The sequence below is a fragment of the Amphiprion ocellaris genome, chromosome 16 (genome assembly GCF_022539595.1).
Source record: "Amphiprion ocellaris isolate individual 3 ecotype Okinawa chromosome 16, ASM2253959v1, whole genome shotgun sequence".
Classification (NCBI taxonomy): domain Eukaryota; kingdom Metazoa; phylum Chordata; class Actinopteri; family Pomacentridae; genus Amphiprion; species Amphiprion ocellaris.
The window spans coordinates 22,699,075-22,712,264 of NC_072781.1; the positions used below are offsets into that span (position 1 = coordinate 22,699,075).

At 39.8% G+C, this 13,190-nt stretch overlaps 1 protein-coding gene across 3 annotated transcripts in view; it reads left to right on the top strand.

Annotated features, from left to right (window-relative positions):
• Nucleotides 1–368: 368 nt before the first annotated feature.
• rasgrp3 (RAS guanyl releasing protein 3 (calcium and DAG-regulated)) overlaps nucleotides 369–13,190 on the top strand; it is a 50,604-nt gene continuing 37,782 nt past the window's right edge. The window contains exon 1 of one of the 3 annotated variants that reach the window (XM_035942172.2): nucleotides 369–565. The gene's annotated coding sequence lies outside the window, so the exon portion shown is untranslated. Of the gene's footprint in view, nucleotides 566–5,376; nucleotides 5,646–13,190 lie in introns of those variants that run through there. The other 2 variants (XM_055018961.1, XM_023296274.3) reach the window with 2 other exon arrangements.

Genomic DNA, 13,190 nt, shown 5'->3' on the forward strand with positions numbered 1-13,190 from the left:
TTTGTCAATTATGGTCCCATTTAGAGAAAAACAGACTAAGGGTAAATTTTAAGACAGAACTACATTGTGATTGTCAAGCAGCTACTATAAGGGCATTCTTAGTGTCTGGGAATTCTTAGTCAGACCAAGTTGCCAGGGCCACGTGCCAAACTCAAGGCTTTAAAATGGCACAGACCAACAGGTGACATCATCTTTACTCACTTTTGACCAAATGTACCGTGTTTTGGCTTTAAAGGAGAGAACAGTTGAATCACTTGCATAAGAACGTGTTCACTGCTCCTGTGGATTAGATTCAGTCTGCTCCTCCCCTCCGGCTACTCAGTGATATTTGCAGAGCTGTCCTGCAAACCAACCTTTGTTTCCAGTAAACCCAGAATCTATTTATAGACTGTGTGTGTGAAAAAGGCAAGGAGGGTATTTGTGGGAGTTCTTGGGCAGACAGTTAACTTGCAGCACTTCAATGTTTTGTGTACCGTTGGTTATTCTGAAAAGCTCTGATGCTATGGGATCATGACTTCTGGGGCAGAGGTCACCTGGTAGGGATGTTTACCTGGGTCACAGTAAGGTAGGTGCATTCTCTAACAGTGGCATGTGTCAAAAGACTAGGCATTTATGTTGGCTGTAGACCACAAAACATACATATATTCAACTACGCATCACAAAACATGTATTTAGGTTGATAGTCGAGTTGTGATTTTGCCACAAAGCACACGCTCAAGTGGGCTATTTGAAATTCAGTTTCAGTTCTTGTTGTGTTTCTGTGCAACACCTCCCAGCAGTCAGTGGTCACACTGTATTTTATGCTTTGATGGAGCTTGTCTCTGTTTGATGATGCATATACTGATGAAAAACAGCATCATCGTAGGTTTAGCACTGAAGCAAAAGATGCAGTCTGACAGGTGATTGTTGACCTCAAAGCATAGTTCAGGTGTACAAACATCTGCTCTTGCTGATCAGATGTTTTATTTAAATTTAAGCCCACATATTCTAAGCAGTTGTTACTGTGTCCTGATGTCACTTAAATTGTCTTGAAAAGATTTAAAAGGCCCCTTTGATGAAAACTAAGTACTGTTTTGTTTTTGTTGTCATACCTTGTTAACTTTTCCATATGGTGTTTTATATGCTTCAAGACACATCATGAGTGAAATAAGCATTTCACTTGAAACTGCAGTGCACCACTGCTGATCTCAAAAACACAGATTCAGACTTTTAGAGTTTCATTCATAACAAACCTAGGAAATCCATCCGATTAACTGCATTCTCATTCTTCTTCAGAACTGCTCTCTGTCTCAGACATGTATGCGTGAATTACTCCCAGTATGCTATTGTGTAGTGCAGAATAGTTTTACAGTGTTTGACCAGAGTCAGAGGTGAGCTGCTGTGAATGGGAAAGAGGCAGGGAATTCATAGATCTCCATACTCTAAAGGAAGAAACAGTGTGGAGGGTGGAAATCAATAACCACAGAGGGGCCCTAAAGCTGCATTACAGGTAAAGTTACGGGTTGAATTTTGCACAAAATGTAAAATTATCAGGGCTGTACAGTGGCTTGGTGGTTAGCACTTTCACCTTGCAGCTAGGAGACCCCCTGTTAGTGTCCTGGCCTTCCCAGGATCTTTCTGCGAACTGGAGTTTTCATGTTCTCATTGTGCATGTCCAGGTACTCTGGCTTCTTCCCACAGTCAAAAACATGCTCAGGTAAATTGGTAACACTAAACTGCCTGTAGGCATGAGTGTGATTGTTTGTCTCTATATGTAGTCCTGTGATAGACTGGTGACCTGTCCAGGGTGTCCTGCCTTAAGTCAGCTGGAATAGACTCCAACCCCCATGACCCTAAGGATTAAGCGGTGTATAGATAATGGATGGATGGATGGATAATTATCAGTTCTTGAAAATGATGGTTTGAAAAGTTAATGAATGATTGGCTACTCACCAAGACATGCATCAAGTTCCTCACTGGTTAATTTCTAATTAATTTTTCCTGATCCTTGTCTGTTCCTGGTCTTTTTGCCACCAGGCGGAAACATAGTTACAAATCTATGGTCCATCATATACACATGAATATACATTTTTGACTTCTTCAGTATTTAAACTACTGTCATAGTTCTTACTCTTCAACTACTGGCATGAATATATCAGTGTTTTTTTTTTTTTTGTTTTTTTTTTTTTTTGTTTTTTTTTAAATTAATTCATTAATTCATTGACCAACCTGCAAGTTGGTCTTTGAGTTGTTCATTTTTAATCCAGCCCTGAATCAGAGGCACACAGATTTAATGATTTTTTTTTCTACTTTTTAGATCTGGAAGTGTTTTACAGCCTGGCAGCTTGGTGGAAAAGGCAGAAAGCTGTCTACATCCTCCACAGGCTAACAGAGTGAACAAGGACTTTTGCCCTTTAAGTCTCCTCATGTGACCTTTGCATGAACTATATCTGCATTGACTGTGTATTGGGCTGAGAGCGCTGCCAAAACACTTGTGGTGCACTGAGGTTGAACACTCTGGGAGGAGCTACACAGACAAGTTTCTTCATCTGGAAATTAAAATGAAAAGAGACAGAGAAGTTTATACTACATTTGCTTTGTGTTTTTCATTACAGTTTGAATAAGAGGTGCTTCTTTTGACTGCATCTCACAGCCAGTTGGATCTCTTGTTGTCTGTCTTCTTGCCTTAGTGGCCTTTTAAAAAGAGATTACTTATTACTTATTGAAAAACTACAATAAAATAAAGCCATGTAATACACCACAATATAGATTAAAGATGAGTAATCCTAATGTCTAATGAGGAAACTATAGTTGTGTTAATTATTTTAACCACACAGTTATAAAATGTAACCTGTCCTCTCATTTCCTCTCTTTACTTTTCATACTTAGACTTTTTTTTGAGAACCTTTAGGAAAAACCTCTTGAAACACTGCATATAAATTAATGCTGCAGGCTTAGTAACAGATATCTGTGATAATATGTGAATCATGTGGTCACATATTGTTAAACAAATAAAATACTTAAATTTGATCTCATTTTCCAAGACCACTGTTGGAGAGTTGACCTCAGTAATTCATTAGTGTCCACAGCAATAGCAAATGGTTCCCAGCTGTGTTTTTCACTTTTGATTATCCCAAGGACACATTTCTGTTTGTTCCACATCATTTCTGTATTTGGTTGTTTTGTCACTTTGCAACATGTCTAAATGTTTTGTTGTGAGAATATTATTTTAGTTACTTATGTTTGGTCTTCTTAAGTTGCAGTCATTCCAGGGCCATTGCTCTGAATTCATACAACGTATGAACGTAATTTGCAGATTGTCTTATAAAATGCTACTTGATTTTAATAAAAACATTATTATAGCTAACTCAGACTGAAGCATTGTATTAAATTCAGCTAAACTTCAGCATTCTTTGTTATTTCTATTTGAGTACTAAGCTAAGTGAGTGTGATTGTTTGTCTCTATATGTAGCCCTGTGACAGACTGGTGATCTGTCCAGGGTGTCCCCTGCCTTCACCCTGAGTCAGCTGGGTTGGGGCTGATCCATTAGATGACTGGGCCAAGGCTGGGGCAGGCAGGTGAGTGTAGTTAAGGTTTGGACTTGGTGGTGGAGCAGGGCAGGCTGATGCAGGAGCAGGCAGGGAAACTTGCCTGAGGGTTGTGATACAGAGCTGAGCAGAGCCAACTGAATCACGGGCAGGTCAGGAATCTAGGCAGAGCCTATACCCAAAGGTGGACTGAATGGTAAAGACTCTACATATCTATAGAGTCTTTTAACCATAGCTAGGTTCTACAGAGGTTTTGCAGTGCATTTATCATTCACCCATTCACACACATTTACACACCAATAGCAATGGCTACCATGCAAAGACAAGCTGCCCAGGGACACTTCAGCATGTGGAGGGGCCAGGATCAATTAGTGGACAACCTGCTCTTCCACCTGAGCCACAGCTGAAGCTGCCAAGGGTTTACCGAGGGAAGCCTGGTAGTGCTGGAGTCCAGAGAAAGTTTTCAGATCATCACGAGGGAGGGAACTAAGGAACAGTGCAGCTGAAGCAAACAGAAGCTAGCACTGTTGTCATAGAAGTCTACAGATTGCAGTGATGGCTGGAACAAGACCATAGACTGTTTAAGAGAAATGGACATAGCAACCAGCCCTAAAAATTGAAGCACACACCACAAAAGCCATGCCTGGAGGAGCCCAGCCAAAGTCCAGACAAACACTACTGTTCAAAAGTTTGGGGTCACCCAGACAATTTCATGTTTTCCATGAAAATTCACACTTTTATTCATGTGCTAACATAATTGCACAAGGGTTTCCTAATCATCAATTAGCCTTTTAACACCATTAGCTAACACAATGTAGCATTAGAACACAGGAGTGATGGTTGCTGGAAATGTTCCTCTGTACCTCTATGTAGATATTCCATTAAAAATCAGCTGTTTCCAGCTGGAATAGTCATTTACCACATTAACAATGTGTACACTGTATTGCTTATTCATTTGCTAATATCTTCATTGAGAAAACATTTTCTTTCAAAATGAGGACATTTCCAAGTGACCTCAAACTTTTGAACGGCAGTGTATAGAAATAATTTTTAAGCTTAACTTTTTGTCAGAATGGTTAAATGATCTTTTTTTTTAAAAAAGACATTACATCTACAGGGCTAAATTGGTCTCTATTTCCCTTTGTTTGTTCACTGTGTCCCAACACATTTGCTGCAATAACCCCATTTTGTATCATGGAATCAAACTGCAATCACTTCTCAACACCACTTGCCCCTGCTCTAAATAACACACTAAATTCCAGCGTTCCCGACAGTAGCTGTTGTACAGCCCCTTGCTGAAATTCAGTGTGAGACAATAAAAAATGGAGTTCAGTTCTTTTTGTCCAGCCCAGCAGCAGGATGTGCTGTGAGTTCTTTTGTTTAGGCAGACATTTTTAGAAGCTCAGAGAGACAAAACAATGTGTACAACGTCATTAGAGTGGAATATGGGATGGGTTGTCCCACTCACACAAGTACACAGCAACAATGCACTAACACACACGCATTTGTGGAATATCACTCTCTGAATATCTAAAATAATGAAATCCCTTCAGCTCATCCAACTTGCAACTGTGTATTTTACTGACCATGCGATAGATGAGGTTATTCGGACTGTTTGTGGGATCCAATAGAGGGAAATACGCAGAGACAAACATGAACGTGCGCACAAGCATATTGTGCTACATTTCCTGCTCTGCTTTTTTCCACGTTACCTTGTGTGGTCCCTATATTTAGCCCTGTACGACCAACACAGGCAGGAAAACTAAGTTGGTAAAGAATAGAAGGAAGTCTAGTGGCCATTTAGACAAACAAACTCACACACTGGGATCAGCACTGGCTGAGTATACAGCATTGCTGAATGGGGCCGAGACAGACAAAGGGCTTCAGAAAGATAGAGTAGCCATCTGAAGAAAAGGCTGGGAGATTCTTTCAGCCAGCACGGATGGCTGGAGAGCTATGCAGGATTTAGCAGTCTGTTGGACCGTGGTGGATTTGAGTTTTGATACAGATGTGACAGTACAAACTGCTGGATCTATTCATGGACAACAACAAAAACACAGATTCATGAACTGTGCTGGTAGATGCTGAATGCTGGAAGATTGAAAGTCTCAGATGAGGTAGGATCAATACCTATTTGCATAAAAGTCTGTTGATATCAGGACGATTATGAATATTCTCTGGTGCTATGTTATGACATTTCTCTGCTGGTTTTGATCCACTTTAGCCATATATAGACTGACCTGTCTGTGCACACTCCCATGTGTCGGATTTTTAATGGGACAGTTGTCATTGTCGGGACTTGTTGGTTGCACTACAGAGACAGATTAAGCTAGTAACCAGCCAATCTATGCAGCAATCCACCAGGATTTGGCCCATAATGCCCAACAGCCAGCACACCACTGCTTGGTCATATTGTGCATTAGGCACTGAGAGTAAAGTGAGGATGTGTTCAGAAATAATGCAGTGTATTGTTTTTATCAGTTAACTTCATACAGCACGTAGTAGGGAGAATAACTTACATGAGGTCCATTTTTGATTTGAACATCCATCTTGGAGAACTTGCCACAGTTCCTCCATGGATTCAGTCTGTCCTGTTGTCCTCTGTCTCTTCATGCATTCCCACACTGACTCAGTGATGTTGAGATCAGGACTTTGTGTGGGTCAGACCTCCTTGTTCTTATTGTGAATGAAGATAGTTCATGAACCTGGCTGTTGTCTTGCTGAAGAATACATTTATGGCAACCAGACGCTTCCCTGATAATGTTGTGCGATCAATGAGAAACTAAATGTGCTATAAAAGTAGAGAGATAGATTTTTACATAATTTGTTGGCTCTACAAGCATGTGAGTTACAAAACAGGATGCCTTGCTTTAATCATTTTAGAATAGTGTTGCAGTTTTTGGGGCTGCACAGTGGCTCAGTGGTTAGCACCATCACCTCACAGCTAGAAGATCCTGGTTCTCATCCCGGCCTGGACATGTTCTCCCTGTGCATGCGCTGGTTTCCACCAGGTTCTCCACCTTCTTCCCACAGTCCAAAAACATGCTGAGGTTAATGGATGATTCTAAATTGTCCGTGTGAGTGGTTGTCTGTCTTTCTCCCTGCGATAGACTGGTGATCTGTCCAGGGTGTCCCCCTACCTTCACCCTAAGTCAACTGGGATGGATTCAGGCCAAACACTTTGGTGATATAACTGTGCACTGAAAACACTCGTGGTGCACTGAGTGACTCCTCCCTCCTCACAGCATCATCTTCACCCTGCTGTGTTTTCAGCAGTCTGCTGCAGTTGCATACATTCATGAAGAGCAGCACCACGGTTTGACATATGCATCACCTAATCAGAATAATTTTTTCATTGGCTGTCACCTGAGCAGCTGCACAGAATAAAGTGATGGTAATCTGACTCTGCCCTCTGTGGATTTATAAGGCACTTCTATTTGTTTATAATTCTAAAAGTGTGGCTGCAGTTTGTCAGTGTCATCACCTCTGAGTTTAATGAATAATTTCCAGTGACTGCTGCAGGAAGATTGTTTCCCACACTGTCTTCGTCTACAAACTACGTCTGCATTTCATCTTAGAATATTTTAAAACAGCATGTAGTCTGATCAGGGCTGCACAGTGACTCAGTGGTCAGTACTGTCGCCTTGCAGCTAGAAGATCCCCGGTTCGCGTCCAGGCCTTCCTAGGATCTTTCTGCATGGAGTTTGCATGTTCTCCCTGTGCATGAGTGAGTTTTCTCCAGGTACTCCAGTTTCCTCCCACAGTCCAAAACTTGCTGAGGGTAACTGGTGATTCTAAATTGTCTGTAGGTGTGAATGTGAGTGTGATTGTCTTTATATGTAGCCCTGTGATAGACTGGTGATCTGTCCAGGGTGTCCCCAGCTTTCACCCTAAGTCAGCTGGGATAGACTCCAGTCCCCGTGACCCTAATGAGGATTAAGCGGTGTATAGATAATGGATGGATGGATATAGTCTGATCATTGTATTTCAGCTCCAAGTGCAGTAGTGGATGATCAAATTACTGTTCACAGGTTTATATCACTGCTGATCTAAACCTTTACTTTGACCTGTTGGTGTATTAGACTTACTGCAATCAACTGCATTTGTTTAGGATTGTAAATCCTCTTGTGGGTTTAGGGTATTTGAAACTTGCTTGTATTAGATAAACCCATTAAACATATTGTTGTCAAAGTTGCACAGTTGTAGCAGTCTGTTCTCAGATAAAGTTGTCAGCTCTGGTCGTTTGTTCAAACACGGAATGACCCAGTTTCCATGTTTATGTCAGTGACCTCTTGTGTCCATGTGAACAATGACTGCTGTCTCTGATAATTACATCAGAAGTTTACAGTGGCACATGTTGTTTTAAATCTGTAAAAGCGTAGGGAGGCTAGTGAGGTAACCTGCCTGTTCAGATAGACCCACCTCACAGGATTCTGCATGTTACCATATGTATCACAATCGATGATATAGATCAGTATCAGTACAGGAACTAGTGTGTATTATGGAGGTGAACTGTAATTGCAAAAAAATAGAGACCTTGTAATTGCCTTGTAAGTAAATCATTATCTCATTATGAGAAAACATTAACAAAAAGTGAAGGTGAGTAACAGTCATTGCCAAACATGAGGACAGAAGTGAATTGTAAATGCAATATGTCATTAGAAGTTTTTTTGTTTTGTCTTGTGTTGCTTTGTTTGTTTTAGCATACGATGAGTTACTATTTGTGACTGTAAATTGATCTTTGTTTTTAAATCTATATATTCATAGCTATATACCGTGTATATACTACCATTCAAAAGTCTGGGGTCACTTGGAAATGTCCTTATTTAAAAAAAAAAAAAAAAAAAAAAAAAGTTTTTTTCAGTGAAGATAATATTAAATTCATCAGAAATCCAGTCTAGACATTGTTAATGTGGTAAATGACTTTTCTAGCTGGAAACAGATGATTTTTAATGGAATATCTACATAGAGGTACAGAGGAACATTTCCAGCAACCATCACTCCTGTGTTCTAATGCTACATTGTGTTAGCTAATGGTGTTGAAAGGCTAATTCATGATTAGAAAACCATTGTACAGTTATGTTAGCACATGAAAAAAAGTGAGTTTTCATGGAAAACATGAAATTATCTGGGTGACCCCAAACTTTTTAATAGTAGTGTAGTTATTAATCCTCTTAACTCCAGAACCCGCCAATGGGTTTGAAAAGCATGCTTGTTAGTTTTTTTTACAAAATTGCTAAATAACACTATTTATCTGAACCAGAAACTGTACAAAACACAAAGAGAGCAGAGACAGAGTGATCCAAAATGTGCTTTCTGCTTGCTTTTGTGGTCACCGATAGGTTTGTAGTTTAAAGATGCTGCTGCAGGAGCCATTAATGCCAATCTATTTTAGCAACAAGTAAAAGTTGCTTTTTTATATTGTTCTTTTTCCAATCTAAAGACCAAAATGCTTTCTCTAGATTGTGTAGGAAATAATGCCAATCATGTTCTTTTGGGATAGCTTTGAAAAAAAAAATGTTTTCATTATAAATGTCAAAATTATGTAGAGTGTTCTGTGAAAACAAGTGTCCTCAGATGAAAAGGCTCAGTGTGACGGCCTGTGCATCAGTGCTCTCTGAGAAGCACAACAGAGTGCAAGCTAGATCCATGTCCTTTTCAAACAGTCAGACTAGAATCTGGAAGTGTCCTGTGTGCTTCCTTATGTTTGTAAGATGCTGAAAAACTAAGTAAAGCACTAGTTCTTAGTTTAACAAATGAAGTAAAACCGTGTGCTCCTCTTCCATTTAGTACAACAAAGTGTCCTCAGCTTGCAGAATGTCAAGTGGCTCTGTAAAGGGCTTCACAACAGTACAGTACACACTGCACTGTCAGTAATGCATTCATGAACTAGTGTTTCACATTTCAGTTGAAAGAATAATAATCCTCTGTAGAGATTACATGTTCCAGTACCCCGATCAGCCCCAACATTAAAACCACCCATTATCTATACATCTATCTATACATTAGGGTCACAGGGGCTGGAGTCTATCCCAGCTGATTTGGGGTGAAGGCAGGGGACACACTGGACAGGTCACCAGTCTATCACGAGGCTACATATACAGACAATCACACTCATATTCACACCTACGGACCATGTAGAGTTACCAATTAACCTCAGCATGTTTTTGACTGTGGGAGGAAGCCGGAGAAAACCCACTCATGCACAGGGAGAATGTGCAAACTCTGTGCCCAGGACAGGACGCGAACCGAGAATCTTCCAGCTGCAAGGTGACACTGCTAACCACCAAGCCACCATGCAGCACACATTAAAACCACCTGCCTATTAATATGAAGGTCCTCCTTGTCCTGCTCTGTCTCCCTGGGTCAGGGACATTGGACCCTCTGGAGGTGTCCTCTTGTGTCGGGCGCTAGGATGTTGACTGCAGACCTTTGAGGTTCTGAAGTTGCTGGATGGGAGTTCTGTAGATGGGGCTTGTTCTGGGGCATCCTGTGGATCTTCAATCGACACCATGGTCTCTTTGTCATGTTTGTTAAATCATTCCTGAAAAATGTTGGCAGCGTAACGGGGAGAATTATTCCAGCCAGAGGAGCTGCTACCAGAGGAGTGGTCCTACTGGATGTAGGATGAGGATATCTGCCACTGGCCCCACATTTCTTCCTTTTCTGCTATCTATGTGTAACTGTTTTTAAATCTCCCATCACGATAGGACACCAACAATAACCTCTGGGTTAGTAATTTACCACACTGAAAAGTTTTTCTGAGGATTTGGACCATGCAGTGAGGCAGGCCTGCTAGTTTCTTTTTTTCCCTTCTTTTTTGATTTGGTGGTTTAGCCATTTTAATGGTAGTGCTTGCTTCTCTGCATGCAAGTGTTACACCGAAACCATCTTACTCTCTCTATTTTCGATCATCATAGACTGTATCAAAAACACTTGTGACTGATTTTAAAAAATACAAATGACCAAGACCATTTTTCCCCTTTTAGTAGAACAATAATGAGGTGAGACTATGAGAGACTACCATAGTTGGGGTGTGCTTGGTCTGGAACAATGTTTAGGTGAGTGGTTTGTTTCAAAGTAACATCCACAAGGAGCCAGGATTTCTCAGGGAAACATTGCATTTTATATCTCTCCTGTCGGTGGTTTTCGTATTGTTTTTGTGTAGTTCATGGCTCCATAGCAATGTCTACAGCTGAAACAAAACTGCACTCTAACTTTTAATTATGGCTTTGTATGAGAGTGCACGTCCAAAGATCAAACTGAGCTGGCTGTGTGTGTCACTGTGACCTACTGATGACACATCAGATGTTCCTCACTGTCTCTGGTATCACTGTCTGCAAACCCACAAACCTGACTGCTAGGATGTCATATTCATATTTACTGTGCTATCAGTGAATATTAGTTTGATGTCATGCCGAATCAGAGAATGAGAAAAGTGCATACATGCAGTCAAACATGTACACATTCGTACTAATAAAAAGGAAATAAGTGGGTGGTCCATGCAGTCCCCAGGGATGTATAACTTGTCATATTTTTTGATTTACAAGTTGGACTTTTCAGTCCCCTTAGGTAGTTGTCACCCATATAGTTGTCATCGCATACATGAAAGCTTATTTGATTGCAACCAGGTTTGTGGTGTATATATAAAAAAATAATCTGGGGTACATGCGGATCCCAGCCAGATCCCAGCTGGACTGTGCATCTTTTATTTCTGTATGTTTGTGTTATGTTGCTCTTGTGATGACAGCTTCAGTTGCATTGTGTTTCATTTCATTTCAGGAGTTCTTACACTAATACTGTAGGCAATACACATTTGTAATCATCAATAGTAATTTCATTGTTTCTTTCACATTTGTATCTATAGACAACACACATTTTAGGAAAATATACATTGAGAGGATATGAACAGGTATAGAAATGTGAAACAGATGAAATACTACTGGGTTCCAGCTGGACCCCAAGTGTACGGATTGATAGGTTTTGCTGTGTGTACTGATGAGGTTTAATATAGTCAGGTGTACATAAACACTGCTAAATTAAGGTTTTTTTCATTATGTATAAATAGTTTCCTGTTTAGTGACCCAGTGTTGTGTTTATAGCTTGTTCTTCTGCACAAAGTAGTAAAAAAAAATTCATTTCTGCCATTTGTACCCATTTGCGATTTGAGATGGTATTTGAGGTCTGTTTAATTCTTCTCTCCTGTTAACAAAAATAGGATACTGGGCTGAAGCATGAACTAAAACTATGATGTTGGTTCAAATTATTTAATTATCTGTAAAAGTTGAAGGAAAAGGCTTTTCTAGTAAAACCGCAAAAATGAAACACATTGTTAAGTGTTGAATTATTATTACAGAAATTGTAAAGATTTTCCACTTGTGATTTTAGGGTTAGGGTCAGGGTTTATTCCAAACCACATTTTTTAGCCCATGATTATTAAACACTTTCTTTATATTGTGTTAGTGAAAATAGCGAACCATGATTTATAGCAGTATTTACTCAAAACATATGCAGAAAACCTACAGCCATAGTCATAATGACCACTTTGTGCTTTATTCTTTCACACATGTAGGGATGTGTACTGTATGCATCAGCTACCTTTGTAAAAGAGAAACATTCCTTGAATGTCCAACCTTGTATCTGGAGCTCAAACATGCTGTTACAGTAAAACAGACTATTCAATTATTCATGGTGTGCCCTGGAACTGCATTATGTTGCAGGTTATATAACACTTTGTCCCTCAAGATTCAACATGTTTAAGTGTGTGTGTTATCTCAGGATGTTTGTTATGTAAAGTTGTCCCAGTAATGTATTCTGATAGACATATTAGTTAGAAAGGGCTCCAGCTCCAGCTTAGTCAGTTGCCATGGCAGCGTTGCTGGTATTGTTTTCACCTTGTGACTCTGTGTTTAAATGTGTAAGTGACACCATGGCAAATCATGGCATTTCTCTTAGCTCTGCCCAAGGTGATTGTGAGAAAGAAATACAAAGAAGTGTAAGTGTTTTTTTTTTTTCTACTATTGCAGATAAATAATGAGGTACAGCCAGAATGGTCTGGCTATGGGACTTGTAAAGGATAGATGTAACCTTAGGTTTAGAAAGTATAGAAATGCCTTAAACCTGTATTCTTTCAAGCAGTCAGTAGGAATGTATAGATGTCTACAAGAAAATTACATTACTTCCTTTTTGATTTGTTCCCTCCATATACATCATCCTAATTAGTTTATGGTCTCAATCACTAGTTTTATGTCTCCTATGATATGGTACAATATTCATTTTGTAAATTATGTGTCAATACAGAGTAAAATAGATGATAAGGCTGAGTAAGTTTTAGAACATGGCTACCTTGTAATTGACAGGTTGCATCTGTATCACTGTTTGTAGGGTCCTCGGTTTGGGGTTTTCTAGTCAGATCTACATCTTGGTCTTTTTCAAAAGACCGAAAGGCCACACTCCAAACCTGAGGCGTCAAAACTGATATACAAAGATATACCAAATTTTAGATACGGCCTATGATGCTAACTCACATAGACTACTGTTCAAAAGTTTGGGGTCACCCAGACAATTTCATGTTTTCCATGAAAACTCACACTTTTATTCGTGTGCTAAAATAATTGCACAAGGGTTTTCTAATCATCAATTAGCCTTTCAACACAATTAGC